Here is an 18,519-nt window from a genome sequence, read left to right as displayed (position 1 = left end):
AATTGATTATATATTTATATAACACAATTTGGTATGTTCATTGACACAAAAACATGAATCCACACACCACCCGCGGATCCGATAAGTAAATCAGTCATAGCCATGATCCCATACAATATGAATATTAGAGGAGTTTGAATCATACATGATCTCAAATGTCTTTTGATCCTCTTCCCAACACTCTGAGCAATCTATTGTAGCTTTTGCCTTTTCCCTTGAACCACCTAATTTACTTTTCCTAGGAACAAGTTCTACCTTAGGATTACCCTTGGCATGAAATTGTAATGTGATATTAGTGCATGTAGAATTCCACCATGGGATGTGCCTCAATGAACCAAAGGGTACATAACCAACCTGCTCGTATTCATAAGACTCCGGATTTTTATCAAACGGCTCCCCGTGATCATGATCATGTTGGGAATCCATGGAGATCTCCCGCTTAATAACTATGCTACACTCCCAAATCCGACAACGATTAGCATATAATAAAAATCCACTGAAGTCATTGTACCAATTGTGTGGAAGTTGCAATGTGCTTGTTTTATACGATATCAACGAGCTATCACCCGGAGTGTCGACACTCATAAAGCGATCTTCAACTGCATTTACCTGCCATGGATTCATTCCAACTATTATTGTACATTATATAAGCCATAGATAGGTTGAAGTTCAAAAACAAGATAAGAGTTAAACCTGAAGCATGGAATGGAGTACCCTCTCACCACCAATCAACTTATTACTTCTCCTCCATATTGAGACTTTCCACAACCATTTATAATCTGATAAATCGCCTACGCTTTCTAGTGAGTCACATTGATTTGCTTTGAGAATAGCTATGCTTGATGGGAGATCCGGCAATTCTACAAGGCTACGGCAGAATGACAAATTCAGGAACTTGAGACATGGGATTCGCGAGAGGCTCGAATGTAACCGTCAAAAATTGTTTCCATTTAGGCAAAGTACTTGTAGGTATAACAACTCACGAATATCCGATGGGATGTCTCCATCTCCCAAATCGCAGTAACTAAGATCCAACTTTCTTAAAAAACGTGGAAACTGAAGAAACTTCAAACTCACCAAGCTGTCTTGATGGAAGGAGTGTAACTTGATACAATTCGTTAGATTCTTGTAGGATGTTGAATGTTGACTATGGTGTCGACCACAACTGAAGAGAATAAGATCTTTCAAACTTGTTAAGAGGTGGAAGTTTCCCTCTATCCTCTTAAGCTTACAACCTATTAAACTAAATGTAACAAGGTTTGTACAAAATTGTCCAACTGACGGTGGGATTATTTCTACGCCAGTGCCATCCAAACGAAGGTTTACCAAGCTATCCATGCTTGTCTAGATATCCGGAAACTGTTGAAATCTACAAGAGGAAGAGAGTTCAAGAGTCTGCAATTTTTTCATCCCTATGATGGGTGGAAACATTTTAAGTTTTCGACACGTACTCACTTTTACATAAACAAGCCTTTGGTGATATCCAATTGATGGATGGATATCTTTTAGTTCACCACATTCTTCTAAAGTCAATCTTTCAAGACATGGAAGGCCGCTAAAATCTGGTGTCCTGATTAGGCACCGTGCACGATGGAGAGAAAGAATTTTCAAATTTGGTAGACGCTGTTTCAAGACAAGTACGCAAAAGTTTTTAAGCGCATTCATTGGCATGCATACAATTTTATTACAATGACTTTGTGAAACAAGAATGCTCATTACCTTACATCCTTTCCAGAGTCGCTTTTGTCCGCTGTCTATCAACATCAGGCAACCAAGTTTTGTGGGTTGAAAATTCGATGGGAGTGAAGACGGCGGATAGTTTAACAACATAACCCACCGAAGTTTCTTCATGTTTGCAACAACATGAGAAAGACGTGGGTATTGGTTATAAAAACTAACTCGCAAAGATAATACTTCAGTTTCCTGTGTTAAAAGCAAATTGTGTTAGTATCTATAGACAAATGTCACTAGATGCACATAAAAATTATATTTGTGCAAAGTTAACTTAACTAACCATCAACGGTGCAGCTGCCCCCATATCATAGAAGTCCACGATATCTTCCTCTTTCCAAATTCTACTATGTTTCTTGGGATTATTAGGGTGTTCCTCTCTAACAATGTAGTGTGCCATTTCTTCTATCAAGTCATGCATATCTAATATTCCATCCGAAACTTTTATAAGAGACTTTTGTACCAACACCTTAACCCCTATACAAGGGTAAAAACTACAAGCATCAAGAACCATCATCGCCGTTGTTGTAATCAAACACCAAAGAAATCTCAATCGCACAAAGAATAAACTCACAATTCAACTCAAATCTTACTGATTACTTTATTGAATTCAAAATCAACATACAAACGAATTGAAAGAAAGAAATTGAAAGTGAAAATACAGAGGAATCGAACTATCTAAAAGTGATCAGTGGATCAGCTTATAAAGCCCCAAATCTTCTAACCCTAACTGCCATAACAACCATCGTTTGTTTTTAGCAACTTCAGTCCCTGAACTTTCACCACTTATTCACTTGTAAACAAAAGACTTATTTAAACTTTGAGAAATGACCAGAAGGCCCCTCTAACTTCCCTGCACCAGCTTATAAGACACTTATGACTTTATATTTCAACAATCTCCACCTTAAAGTCATAATTGACTTTAAAGTAAGCCCAGCATCTTCATAAAGCTATCAAATTTAACCCCTGCAATTGGCTTTGTCATCATATCTGCAGGATTTTCTTGTGTTTCAATCCACTTGACCATAACCTCTTTTGAGTTGATTATTTCTCTAATAAAGAACAATTTTACCGTTATGTGTTTGGTCCTTTCATGGAATACACTGTTTTTAGACAGTTGTATAGCTCCAGTGTTATCACAAAACACCTCAACCTCATCCAAATTAACTCCCAAATCAGACACCAGCCCTTTCAGCCACAATGACTCTTTTACCCCTTCAGTCAATGCAATAAACTCTGCCTCTGTGGATGATAAAGCAACTACATGTTGCAGCTGAGCTTTCCAACTCACTAAATTCCCCAACACAAGAAATGAATAACCTGTTATGGACCTTCCTTTATCCAGATCTTTAGCATGATCTGCATCAACATAACCAGTGACCCTTTTGCCCTTTTCACTTATTTTATCCCCAAACATCAGACCAATACCTTGTGTACCTTTCAAATATCTGAGAATCCACTTCACAGCAGCCCAATGCTCTTTTCCGGGATTAGCCATGAATCTGCTTACTATACTGACAGCATAAGCAAGATCTGGCCTTGTGCATATCATCAAATACATCAAACTGCCAACTGTATTAGCATATGGCACCTTCTCCATATAGAATTTTTCTTCTTCTGTTTTAGGAGAGTCTTCATTTGACAACTTGAAATGTGCAGCAAGAGGAACTTTAACTGCTTTGCAACTATCCATACAGAAATTACTTAAGACTTTCTTCACATATGGACTTTGACTTAACTTGAGCTGTTTCAACTTTCTATCTCTTTTAATCTCCATACCAAGTATCTTCTTTGCTTCTCCCAGCTCCTTCATGTCAAATTCCTTCATAAGTAACCTCTTTGTAGCTTCTATTTCCTCTTTATCTTTACAAGCCAGCAGCATATCATCAACATACAACAGTAAATAGACATAATTACCCCTGCTGTATTCCCTATGATAAACACAACTATCATAGCTGCTTCTGTTGAATCCACTGCTGATCATATAGTCATCAAACCTTTTATACCATTGCCTGGGTGACTGTTTCAACCCATACAATGACCTTTTCAACAAACAAGCCTTCTCTTCCTGACCCTTCACCTCATAACCCTTTGGTTGGGCCATATAGATCTGCTCTTCTAAATTTCCATGCAGGAAAGCTGTTTTAACATCAAGCTGTTCTAACTCCAGATCAAGAGCAGCTACTAAAGACAAAATTACCCTTATGGAAGTGTGTTTAACTACAGGTGAGAAAATCTCATTGTAGTCAATGCCAGCTTTCTGTGTAAAGCCTTTAGCCACTAACCTGGCTTTGTACCTTGGACTTTCACCCTCTTTGATACCCTCTTTTAGCTTATAAATCCATTTACAGGACACCAGCTTCTTATCCTTTGGCTTATCAACCAGCTGCCAAGTTTCATTCTTGTACAAAGAGTCCATCTCTTCATCCATTGCCTTCTTCCATTTATCACTTTCCTTTGTCTTGATAGCCTCCTCATAAGTGAGAGGTTCATTAATACTCTCATTTTCTGCAGCAAGAAACACCACAGCAGAGATATTTTCATTCTCTCTGAACTTCAAAGGTTTTATAATCTGTCTTCTGGTTCTATCTCTGGCCAAACAATAGTCTTGATGACTTGAACTTTGACCACCTTCATTTCCAGAGGTGTTACCCTCATTTTCTACAGATTGTGGACTTTCTTGTTGGTCATGTTGGTCTTCCATAGGCTCCACCTCAATTAGAATACTATGATCAACATATTTAGTTTTTACAGCTCTTTCACCAACCAAGTCTTTATACACAATATCCTCTCTGAATGCAACAATATCTCTGCTTACAAACACCTTTGGACCATCACCATCCATTTTCCACACTCTATACCCTTTTGTGCCATCAGGATACCCCAAAACAACACATCTTATTGCCCTTGGTTCTAATTTACCTTGACTTATATGAGCATAAGCCAATGAACCAAATATTTTTAGATTTCCATAGTCTGACTTCTCACCTGTCCAGACTTCCATAGGTGCTTTATTCCCTGTGGCCACTGAGGGTGATCTGTTTATCAAATAAGCTGCTGTAGTCACAACTTCTGCCCAAAATTTCTTTGGCATTCCAGCACTGATCAGCATACACCTCACCTTGTTTAACAAGGTTCTATTCATCCTCTCAACCAACCCATTTTGTAGAGGTGTTCCTAGTACAGTTAAATGCCTACCAATACCATTCTTTCTGCAGTATTCATTGAATTCTTTTGAACAAAATTCAAGCCCATTGTCTGTTCTTAGTCTTTTAATTTTCTTCCCAGCATGATTTTCAACTAGACTCTTCCAATCTTGAAAACTTTTAAATGCTTCATGTTTATGCTTCAATACATAGACCCACACCCTTCTTGAAAAATCATCTACCAAAGAGAGAAAATACCTTGCACCACCAAGCGATTGAGTTTTAGTTGGACCCCACAAATCTGCATGAACATAGTCAAGAATACCCTTTGTCTTGTGTTTGCCTTTAGTGAACTTAACCCTGTGAGCCTTTCCCATTATGCAATTTTCACAAAAACCTGCTCCCTTGTCATTGAAACTAATGACCTGTTGTTTTTTCAATTCTTGCAGCCCTTGATCACTAATATGACCAAGTCTTCTGTGCCATAATGTTGCTTCACTCAGTTCATTATGTTCAACACTGCAATTATCACCTCTTATGACAGTTCCATCCAGAATATAGATGTCATTATCCTTTCTTGAACCAGATAATACCACCATAGATCCCATCACTACTCTTGCTTTGCCATTCTTTAGACTAACATGATAACCTTCTTTCTCAAAAGTTCCCAAAGACAACAAGCTTCTTTTTAACTCAGGAATATACCTGACCCCTTTGAATTCAAACTCCATTCCATTTGCCATCTTGAACACTACTGTCCCAATACCTTTAATGACACATGGCCTGTCATCTCCCAACTTTACAGACCCATATTCACCATAATCAATGGTCTTGAAGAATTGCTTAACAGGAGTCATATGGAATGATCCACCAGAGTCCATGACCCATTTTCCTGTGATTCCATCACATGACATGACTGTCAAGACATCTGCACTGTCATAGCCATCTGATGAATAAGCATCTTCTTGAGCAATATTACAGTTTTGCCCTTTTGTGCCATTAAACTCTTGTTTCTTTTTCTTCCATTCAGGACAGTCCCTTTTAAAATGACTTTCAGAATTACATACAAAACACCTTCTCTTGAACCTGGACTTTGATCTTGATGAGCTTCTTGATTGCTTCTTGAATCTTTTTTCTGATCTTCCTCTCACCATTAACCCTTCTCCACCTTCTTCTTTATGATCAGATCTCTTCTTCAACTCTTTAGAGTTTAAGGCAGCCAACACTTCTTCCATAGACAATGTATCTCTACCATACATTAAAGTGTCTACAAAGTGTTCAAAGGACGGAGGTAGAGACGTCAAGAAAATGATGGCCTGGTCTTCATCATCAAGCTTCACTTCAATGTTCTCAAGATCCAGAATGAGTTTATTGAACTCATCTGTATGATCTGCAATGGTGCTCCCTGAACCCATCTGGAATGTATACAACTTCTTCTTCAAGTATAGCCTATTGGCTAGGGACTTAGTCATATACAGACTTTCCAGTTTTGACCACACACCTGCAGCAGTTGTTTCTTTTGAGACTTCTCTCAGCACTCGATCACCAAGGCTTAGAATGATAGCACTATGTGCTTTCTCCATCATCTCCTTCTTTTCTTTATCTGTAAGACCAGTAGGAAGATTCTCTTCCCCCTTCAATGCATCCACCACTCCATTGTGAACCAACAGAGCTCTCATCTTCAGCCTCCATAGACTAAAATCATTCTTTCCATCAAACTTTTCCAATTCGAATTTTGTTGACACCATGATTGTCTTCTTTCTTGAACCACGATCTTGATTAAATCAACCGACTTCTTTGAATCGAGCCAGAACCAGGCTCTGATACCAATTGTTGTAATCAAACACCAAAGAAATCTCAATCGCACAAAGAATAAACTCACAATTCAACTCAAATCTTACTGATTACTTTATTGAATTCAAAATCAACATACAAACGAATTGAAAGAAAGAAATTGAAAGTGAAAATACAGAGGAATCGAACTATCTAAAAGTGATCAGTGGATCAGCTTATAAAGCCCCAAATCTTCTAACCCTAACTGCCATAACAACCATCGTTTGTTTTTAGCAACTTCAGTCCCTGAACTTTCACCACTTATTCACTTGTAAACAAAAGACTTATTTAAACTTTGAGAAATGACCAGAAGGCCCCTCTAACTTCCCTGCACCAGCTTATAAGACACTTATGACTTTATATTTCAACAGCCGTATTTATCTCGCATCTCCTCAAGAAACATGCAATATCTAAGAATAACTTTTGTTGGTCAGCCTCAAGTCCATCATAACTAATTTTGAGTCTCTCGGTGACCTTGGCGTCAGGGGTATCTTTTAACTTGGCCAAGGCACTCTTCCACTCATCCTTGTCTTTGTCATATAGAAAAGAACCTAGAACTTCAAGTGCTAATGGGAGCCCACCAGCATAAGAAACCACATCTAGTGAAAGCGTCTCATAATCTTCAACAGGTTTAGCTTCTCGATAGATATGCATGTTTACGAAAGAGCTTGATAGCCTCATCATGTGATAACAAATTCACTTCATGGATTGTGTCTGCCTTACGAGTTAGCAAATGCTGATCCCTAGTTGTGATTATTATTCGGCTCCCCTCACCAAACCAATCATGTGATCCGCCTAACACCTCTAGTTGCTTAAGATCATCAACATCATCAAGAACAACTAAAACACTTTTAGTACATAACCTACTTTTTATCATGCTTCTTCCATCTATCTCACTATCTACCACCACATTTGTTTTCAAAGCAAGTGATAGAATTTTTTCTTGCAACTTTTTCAAACCATGCTTGCTTGATTCCTCACGAATATTTTCAAGAAGACAACGAGCTTCAAATTGGTGAGAGATCTCCGTATAAGTAGCATATGCGAGAGTAGTCTTACCCCCACCCCCAACACCCCATATTCCAACCATACGCACACCACCTAACCCAATATCCAACTTTGATTTCAAATCTTGCAAGCGAGTCTCTATTCCAATGAGGATTTTATTAACATTTGCAACTAGGAGAGATAGCCTACTAGAAATTGTAGCAACAATGTCTTTGATGCATTTTGCTTCATGTCTGCACAATAAGGATTGCTTAATGAGCTAGGTGAGAATAAGAAAAATGGTCGCTAATTCTCAAAGTACTTGTAGCAACCTCATTGTTAATGATATAATTAATAATGTAATATCTATATTTTGAATTTGTATATTTGAATATATGTAATATCAAAAGTTGCTCCTTAAGAAGACATAAGCACAAGCATGCAAGATGGAGTTTCAGTTAGACCGGCTGATAGAAGCCGATTCGAGATGGCTAATCTCCCAAGAGACCCGTTGAGTGGGTTAGGCTCCAAGAACTAGATAAGAGAAACGAAACAATACTTTTTCAATAATTTTCTTCTTATCTTCATTCCAAAGAAAAACAAGGTATTTAAAGAATATTGGTACATGTAACCTACTGACGTGAGCAACATGAAATTAGGAAATAGAGTAAACATGGGAAAATGCATGACTTAAACTACAAGAACGTGGGAACATGGGAACTTGACAAATCGTGCACTTGACCGGATGTTTGGCGGTTCATGGAGGGTCCGTATCACCGGCTATGTTGTATGAGACAAAATGTTGGGCTATCAAGAACGCACAAGCATGCAAGATGGGGGGTATCTGAGATGCGGATGTTGAGGTGGATGTGTGGGTATACAAGGTTAGACCGAATAAGAACTTGAGGGATCAATGTTGACAAGTTGGTCATAATTGGTTAAGTTTCCTAATTACATTATTATAATTATATTTGGTAATGTCTTGGTCACCAAGTTAGGGTTATATGTTAATGTCTTGGTCACCAAGTTAGGGTGAGCCTATATAAACCATGTTAGGGTTAGACATTATTAAGAGAGAAAAGAGTCAAGACTAGAGAGAAACCGAGTTATGGTTTGAGAGTCTGTAATCAGTTTTGAGTTATTTTCTGATTAATAAAATTGAGAGTTATTCGATCTAAATTCTCTTCTTCATCTTTTCTATTCGGTTTGATTATCGACTGGGACTTGAACGGAGTTATAAAGGGAAGGTTAGAAGTGGCTACTAAAGAGGAAAAGATTAAGAAAGGGAGATTGAGATGGTTTGGGCATGTGAAAAGGAGACAAATGACACCGGCGGTAAGAGTAGTGGAAACCTTAATTGTAGAAGGGTTGAGGAGTAGAGAGAGACCTAAATTGACTTGGGAAGAGCGGATTAGGCTAGATTTGCTAGAGTTGCACCTCTCCGAGAACATGGTTCAGGATAGGAGTTCATGGAGACTTAGAAATAAGGTTAAGGACCTTTTAGGGGAAAGTACATAGGTGTATTAGTTTTGTTGTTTGAAGCTTAGGTCCTTAATACACGTTTGGTGGTTTTTGCAGGTGACTACCTTCCCGTGTCTATGTCTATATGTGGTTACATGATGCTTTATTTATTTCGGTTCTATTTTAGGGGAGAGATAATTATAAAACTATACAAGATATTACCTTTATTTTTATGTATATCCTATATCTATTAGATTGTACTACTTTTTCACCACTTTTGTGCTCCCTAGTATATGTATCTTATATATAGTTTGTGTGTTTTGGAGCTTTCTAGAAGCATCCTCTCCATCTTTAGGGATAGAGGTAAGATGTGTCTACATTCCACCCTCCTCAAACCCTGCGAATGGTTTTACCATTTATGGGATTTACTGGGTGCGGTTGTTGTTGTGTGAGGACCGGTTGAATCGGCTCTTGATTGAACAACTCAGGTCAGATCGATCACTGTAGAAGTGCAGAATCCATATACAATGTCAAAGATGAATCAACAACGAAATCAACGTTTAACGCATCCATTCTCATTCAAAGATTGTGAATACAAGGTTCCGGTGAGAGTTGGACAGAGCTTCGCCAGTTCGCCTTAGAGACTAACAAAAACCAGCACTAACAAATGAACCCCTAAGTCTCTATTTATAGGCAAGCTAGCTGGGAGAAAGTGTCGTCCGATCGGATGGCCTATATAATTAACATTTCCGTTTCGTTTCTCCCAGTTATATAATAACATACTTTCAAAACTATACACAGACACATACAGGACAAAATATAGACTCAATACAAACGGAAGGTACAGACATAAGTGCATCTACATGTTGTTGTTATCGTTCCTTAAAAGACTCGTACTTGACTGCTTTTTCGGTAAAATGTGTCTTTATCATTAAAGTTTATTAAAGTTTATGTTGTATCCTTTCAAACTTTATACATCGTGGGGTCGATCATTTTTTCAATGATACTATTGAGTTAGCACTAGCCGTACTATGTTTTTATTTTAAACGAAGACTTTCTTGTATTAGGCTACCACACTCCTCCAATTAGAGAGCTTCGTTGCCCCACTCCGGCAGACTATGTTGTCTTAATCGAGCCCACGCTAGCTTCAGAGTTTGTCTTGGCTTTCCACCGAAACCATATCGCTAGTTGCCACTTGACAGTCGTTGTGCCACCACAAGAGAGCAGAACTCTCTGGCGTAACACATGGTGCGACGAAAACCCAGGTGGGCTCAGGATAGAGCCTGACACCTCTGCAAGGAGGCTAGGCTCTATTTATTATTGTCTTATCCACCAAAATGACACAAGTGAGGATTGAACTTAGATCTTTATTAGACCATTGGGTATGGGGATCGGCAGAGGCCCCCCCCCCCCCCCCGCTTTAGCCACGTCGCACACCGCCCCCTTGGGGCCCGGCACGGCACTTGCGTCAGAATTGTAACGTTGGAGACGGGCCAAGCTTTTTGAATGGGGTGGGCCCTCAACGGTAACTTGCAACCATTTAAAAAAAAAATCACCCCACCACTATAAATTAAACCCCTTTTCACCCCACTTTTTTACCAAACTACTCCCATTTTTATAAAAAAAAACCTCTCCCAACCTTAAAAAAATTATGGATCCCTACAACCCAAATAATCCCAACTCAAGTTCACACCCGTTTTCGTCATCCGGCTACACACCCGTAATGGACAACGCTTTTGCGGGTTACCAACAAATGCCAAACGCTTTCAACCAATACCCGTTCAACCCAATGCAAATGCAACAACCCAACATGCCGTTCAACCCATATCAAATGCAACAACCCAACATGCCGTTCAACCCATATCAAATGCAACAACCCAACATGCCACAAGCACCTTAAACACAAATCGAGGAACAAGATGATGAGATAGAGGTTGTGCCAGAAACGCAACCTGAACCTTCAAAAAAGAAAAATAAAAAGGGAAAGGGTAAAAAGGAAGACGCAGCGGGCAAAGAAATGCAACAATGGACAAAAATTGAGGAAGAGGCGTTGGCGAAAGCATATATTAACTCTTCAACGTCTCCCATGGTTGCAAAAGCCGTTAGGCACTCCCTAGTCGGATTCGAGAGTACTCGGCTTAGGCGGAGATTACTCGGGGAGTAATTAGCCTGGGAGAACAGTACTCGTGCCTCGGCAGCCTACCTTGTAGCGAGTACTCGGGGAGTACTCGGAGCCTAGACGGGACTTTTACAACCATGACGTCTCCTATAATCGATAAAATATTATTATTGTTATATTATTATTGTTATTAAATATTATTTGTACATTATATTATTATTGTTGTTATTAAATATTTATTTGTACACTATTTTTTTCTTACAAAATATTATTATTATTATTATTATTGTTACTAACTTGTAGGTAACAATCAACTAAGCGATTCGTTTTGGCAAGAAGCCCTTGATATATTCCACGGGCTTATGGAACAAGGCGAGTACAGAACCATTGATTCTATCAACTCGAAGTGGCGCAAGATGAATACGTTGATCCAACGCTTTTGTGGGTTTTATAACACAACTCTCACCAACAAACCGAGTGGGTGGAACCACGAAAATGTTTTCAATGAAGCGGTGCGTTTATACAAAAATGAGAGCAAAGCTCCTTTCCCACATGTCCGTGCTTGGCTAGTTGTAAAGGATCAACCAAAATGGAAGGGATATCAAAATGAGGTTGCATACGCGAAACGAGCAACGAAACGGTCTAAAACTTCCGAGTCAGGAAGTTATAGCGTTGGAGGCTCAACCGGTCGTTGCCAAATAAATATCAACGACGAGCCCGACTATGAGGAGGAGCCGATTGAAGATGTAGAACGTCCCCCAGGAAGGGACAAAAGTAAAAAAAATAGCGGTTGAAAAAAGGAAACAAGCCGCATCAGGAAGTGGTGGTGGTTCGAGGTTGGAAGGTGTTATGGCCGAGTTGAAATCATTCAAGGAAATCTTTAACGACACGCAAATCGAGGAGGTAAAGATGAAAAAAAAAAACTAGCCGAGGAGAAGCTAAAGAAGCAACAAGAAGCGCACGAGCTGGAGGAATGGAAAATAATGACGGCCGACCTTAGCTCCTATCGACCGGAAGACCGTCCCATTTTACAAATGATGAAGGAAAAAATTAGGAAAAAATAGAGTGGGGGAGTGTAGTTTTTTTTAAATGTAACTTTCGGTTTTTTTTAAGTGTGTTTTTTTTAATTTAAATATAACTCTAGGATTTTTTTAGGTGTGTTTTTTTTATTTAAATGTAACTTTAGTTGTTTTTTTAGGTTTTATTTAATGTAACTTTTTTATTTTTATTTACTTTGTTTTTATTAATTAATTAAATCAAATAAATAATAATAATAAAAAAATAGAGGAGGAACATCCACTACACCCTTGGATAGTCTCCAAGAGGAGCGTCCTCCTCCCATGCTTACATGCTTATACTCAATGGTCTTAGAGAACTCAAATATTCCTATCACTAGGCTAAAAGTAGTGTGATGATTACTAGCAGTAGTACTATGTGACATACACTTTTTTTGTGGCTTTCTTCTGAATCTTTAAATAATAACTTAGCCTTTTCAGGAATTCAAACAAATTCAACTTATTTGACACGTTTTTTTTTATCTAAGCTTTTACAATTTTCTCATTTGACTTCTAATAGAAACACAAGTTCACTTCACACCTATGTTCGCTACAACTATATTTGAGTATAGAATACGAACATAATAAGCATAATGTTATGAATAATTCAGTGGATGACAAAATAGTTGCATAGTAAAAGCGCACAGTAAAGGAAATTATTCATTCGAATTATTGACGCACAGTACAACATAGTTTCTTTCTTCTGTCTATATAAACTCATGTAATATTATAGTTTTGAGATACCAAGAAATATATATATAAGAAATCCTTTGAAAATTCTCTCTACTTATCTTCTATATTATTCAGCTTTTAGGCTAGTTTTATAACACGTTATCAGCACGAGCGCTGTCAACCAAGCAAATCAACAAAAGCAAAGAAGCTATTACCATACTCAATGTAAGAATTTCATATATTTAAATATATACATATATATATATATAGGTTGAAAGCCTAAGGGTGCACCAGTGAGTTGTAAAACCATACACCTTTAGGATGATCTTTTAGATCCCGTTTCTCCTTTATATATATATATATATACTTATAATATAGTTCTGTGATAAATTAAAATTAGTACAGAGGACCTATTGCTCTGGAGATATAATAATCATGGGACTACTAACATTTATTTATGTACCTAACATTTTTGTTTATGCATCTAATATTTATTTATGCAAGATAACATTTACTAGCTACAGTGAACTGTTTCAAAACGTATCATGGAAGCCTTAACCAAACGTATGGTGTAAGCTTAAATTTTCTTATCTATATAAGAAACTCACTACTCGAGCTAATCTACACATAAGCTACAACTTCTGATATAATTCAACTCATACCCAAAATAACCCATACCCAAACTTTTCTTAGTTCAACAAAACCAAATATTCAAATGGCAAATCTTCCAGTAGCATATGCTGAATCTTCAAATGCAGCAAACATTCATCGATTCCTTCGGTTTACTGATTTACCCAATCGTGAGAGGTATCAAAAACTCAAGAATCTTTAAGTTTTTTCTATTAGCGGTATTGATTGGTATCAGATGGAAATGTTTGATCCAAGTGGTTTACTGGCGAGATTACTACCACCTAATACGCCCTGGCGTCGTTTCTTCGACATCCTAGAACCGTCATACGATGAACTTGTATATGAGTTCTTGTCCACTTTCTATTTCAAATATGATAAAAGTCTTACCGATGAATCTATTCATTTTCGACTTTGTGGACAATCTTATAATATGTCATTAACAGAATTCGCAGTTCATCTGGGCATATATATACAGATGAAGAAGTTAAACAACCTATTTTTACGGAGGCATCAACCTCTTATTCCCCTGAGGAAATGAAAGAATATTGGCTAAGCCATTCATCGAAAGAGTGGTGTAACAATAATAATTCTATGAAATTCATAGACCCTCGTTATCAATATATGCATCGTGTTTTAGCCAACACTATCACGGGGCGCAAGAATAATCAACATAGGGTTAGTGCTACCGACCTTTTCCATCTGCATAGTATTTTTGAGCAAGTTCCTTGTAATATTGCCCACGAGCTTGCTACATATCTTTTAAATCAACAAACAAATCCTCTGAGAAGTCTCATGGGAGGGTCTTACATTACAAAAATAGCAAAATCATTAGGTGTCTTAAGTAATCAGATTATCCAAGGATTATCTCCACCAAAGGCATCTGGGATTGTAAATTTTAACTCTGTTAGGCTAACCCCTGTTCATAATTATATACTAAATCAACCATTCCAGTCGGAGGAAGCTCAAGTTATCTTAGAAAGTACCTCAACACAAAATTTACAACAATCATTGTTGCAGCTTCCTCGACCGTCTTTTTATCGATTTGATCTACAACCACAGCTGCCACCCGTACAAGAACATATTACAACTAACCTATCTCAACCGAACATCTTACAAAACATCTCACCTTTAGTTTTCGAGGAAGATTCAACGATGCAACAAACTTTGTTTGATGAAAACATGATATTCCAAGAGCAGTTAGCATCAGAATCATTTTTGCAATCACCATTACCGCAACAGTTTTTCCAATCACTATTAAACGAAGTAGAACAACAACTGCCACCAATTAATATAACAGAATCATGTACGGTACCTCAATTGAATCTACCTTCAGATTCAATAGGAGTCGAAGTGGCTAGGTTAAACGATCAGATTCGAAATTTGTCTAAACAAATAAAACGACTGACAGAAAGAAATAAATGGTTGGAAGACATGCTAAAACAAATAGCTAATAGTATGCAACTAACTCTACCACCTTCACCACCTTATGATTCTGAGTCTGAATTTGATTCATTATATAATGTAAGTTTGTTCAAATCATAATAGACTATCAAATTATTATGATTAAATTGTTTAATACATACATTCTATTTTGTGTTTTTACTTACAAGTAATACATATATGATCATAAATAAGAAGTTTATGAATCATAATCAGTTGGCATGACCGGTTAGACCACACCGAGTCAATGTTGATGTGAATTGTATTGAAGAACTAGAAGATTCTTCAAGTTGGTAATTAGCATACAATATTTTCTCTTAAGGGAAATTCATTATTTACCAACCAAAGTAGGGTGAGAATCCCTAAATATTCTGGAAGTAATTAAAGGATATGCATATCCAACATGATACCGTTTAGTGTTTTTAAATCGATGCATCGTCTAAATGGTTATTAAATCCACAACCTGAAGTTTGTGTGATTATGGCTTAGCTAATGTGATAGCAAGCATATTATTCCAGATTGATATAATGATTTTGATAATAAATCAATTTCACATAATGATCATTGCAATACACGTAAAACTTCATGTAGTTTGGACATGATTTATTGAGACAATCACTGGATGTGACACCTGTGTCACTTCAACCATCAAACAAATGCCAAACCAAGGAAATATTGTATTTCATACTTGGGATTTGTATAAATATGTGTATGCTTTGCACATATCAATTCTTGTTCAATTTCATACTCTACAACGCTTTCTGGAGAATTATACGCAAACTGGTGCATAAACGTACTCAGTTTAATGCGACAAATACTCCGGGAGACCATCATACACTTAACATACCTTAAATAACCTTTACATAACTTAGAAATAAGTTTTGAAGGCTTTGGTATGGCAAAAACAAGTTAATTCGCTTACAGGGACTAAACTTGACAAACTGCGAAAGTATGCCAATTTGAACTGTAACGAACATTCCGGAACATGTCCATAAGTTAAAAATACCATATATATCCTTTACATAGCTTAGAAATAGGCTTTGAGGGGTTTGGTATGCTAAAACAAACTTTTGGATCATTCAGGGACTAAAAGTGTCAAAAAGTGCATAAGTTTGCACTTTCGCGCATAAGTCACGTTCTGAATACATCCGGACATCCAAAAATTTATGTAAGAATCCTTATATTATGCCTTAGTGTTTGGCATGAGAAAAATCCATTTGTCGCGTCATTTGGATCATCTTTCACGCTTATGCGCATTCCGTCGTAATTAAGCGAACATCGCGATCGTACGGCCAAACGAACCGACATCCGGAATATTTTTGACCATATTTCAAGTCCCCTACACTTTAACTTCATCTTAGAGCCTTGAAATGAGGTTAACGGGCCTTAAACGTGCCAAAAATGGGCCAAAATACGTGTTTCTGAAGTGCAGGGACCAAAATTGAAAATTCTGGTCTGGGAACCTTAGGCGGGGCGCGTAAGGATTTGCCAAATCCTTAGGCGGGCCGCGTGAACATGTCTGACAGAAGATTTTGCATTTAATGCAGAATCTGGCCTTTCGTTCGATCAAGGGGCGATGCCTTTTCACCCAACGAAGAGCCAAGGGTCAAGTTCACTGAACTTATCCACTTGGACACATGTACGCACGAGATCAAGGCACGATATTCGATAAAACGATCCTAACGGTTCCAATTTTCCTATAAATACCCCCCCCCCCTTAGTGTAAAATTCACAAAATCAGATCTTAGAGCTCTAAGTTGAAACCATTGTTTCATACCTGAGCTATTTGGTCTTGATTAGCACTCGGGGACCCTCCGTAAGTCTTCTTTCGCTCTTTTATTCGCTTTTCAAGTCCGAAAGTCAACGTTTTGATGACTTTCTGCATTGACCAGCTTTTGGTCAATGTGAAGTTCATGGAACTTCATAACGTGAGCGTGATCACGATGGTTATGGTCCATAGTGACCATACCTACTGATTACCACGTTATCTAGGCTCAGTGACGAGTCGTAGTTTCGGCCAAAATGCGCATTCTTGCGTATTTTGTAACCAAACTACTCGTGGGCATCAAAGCCGTTTGTTTTGATGCCAAACCTGTTTCTAAACTTAGTTAAGCATGTTCTAACATGCTTAGCTCGTCACTTTTAGTTTAGTGCTTATATAGGGTCGTAAGGTAAGCGATTTAAACCATCGCTTATACTTTCGAACCCGACCCATTTGGTCGGTCATTAGGACCCGACCAAACACATTTGGTGACCATAGCTATAACCTTCCGAGGTTATACCGTGTGGTCACAATGTTAGGCGTTCCGAACGCGTTCTACGCGAACGACGCGTTAGGGTAGCATAAGCTACCTAAACGGGTCGTGATGGACCGTAAGCACTTAGATTAGGTTTCATTTTAGTATGTAGGCTTTGCTAAGCCATATTACACGAGTCTCCATACTCGTTTGGTTTACGAACCCGCGTACTGTCCGATCCTTCCGATTTGGTCCGGTATATTAACATAAGCTACCTATTAGGTGCCGTTGATATTCCGTGATTTTTAGCATTATCCGGTTATTATACAAGAACTCCAAAGCAATCTCAGGTGAGTACATTGAACCCCATCTTTTACATGTTTTCGAGGAGTCAATGTGAGTACATTGAACCCCTCTTTTACTGTTTTCTGAACTGTTTTGGGGTGAAGCATGTGTACCTATCTGTTATTTTCATGATTTCAAAGTATAATTGATTATACATGTTAGTATTTATCTTTTGACAAACTAAATGACTATCTATGGTTTAAACACTGATTTCTCAAAGATTACCAAAGTAATTGTTGGAATAGTACTTATTTTGTTCACCAGACCGATTGGTAGTATGATATAGCGCTATAGGACTAGACACCCCATTCCTGTTGTCATGGAATGTCTGAAACCAATTCGTTTCTCCATCCAAATAGGGATTTCCTTTGTGGTATCCCTATAGTCTCAAAGGTGTAGTTTGATGCACCAGGTCTGAATGAATTCTTAAATCGCACCTTTAAAGTATAGTTTGATATACTCTCATGTGTGGTGTTGTACAGAACCAACATATATTTTGTAATCATCCAAAGCATATTTTGATATGTTATTTACAAACCAAGACATAGTTTAATATGTTATTTATCACATCCAAAGCATATTCTGATATGTTACTTACAAAACTAAAGCATAGTTTAATGTGTTATTTATAAATCCAAGGTATACCTGTAATATACTACTGAAAACTATTATTTTGAACAACTAAAGTATATTTAATATACTATCTATCAAACGATTTGGTTTTGGTTAGTGTTTAGATAACAGAACGAGTGTAATGTGATGAAAACATGGTAGATACGCCGCTGGTACTTCTTATATATAAGTGTTTTCATTGCATTACATACCGTGGCGTTATTTAGTACACTTGGGTTAACAATATTGGA

General features: G+C 37.7%; 1 pseudogene; it reads right to left on the bottom strand.

Moving 5' to 3' along the window:
• Nucleotides 1–18: 18 nt before the first annotated feature.
• Nucleotides 19–8,034, bottom strand: LOC110869701 (annotated as a pseudogene).
• Nucleotides 8,035–18,519: the final 10,485 nt, after the last annotated feature.

The sequence above is a fragment of the Helianthus annuus genome, chromosome 8 (assembly GCF_002127325.2).
Source record: "Helianthus annuus cultivar XRQ/B chromosome 8, HanXRQr2.0-SUNRISE, whole genome shotgun sequence".
NCBI lineage: Eukaryota > Viridiplantae > Streptophyta > Magnoliopsida > Asterales > Asteraceae > Helianthus > Helianthus annuus.
The sequence above is the reverse complement of the archived record's forward strand: the minus strand, read 5'-3'. Positions and strand labels throughout refer to the sequence as shown.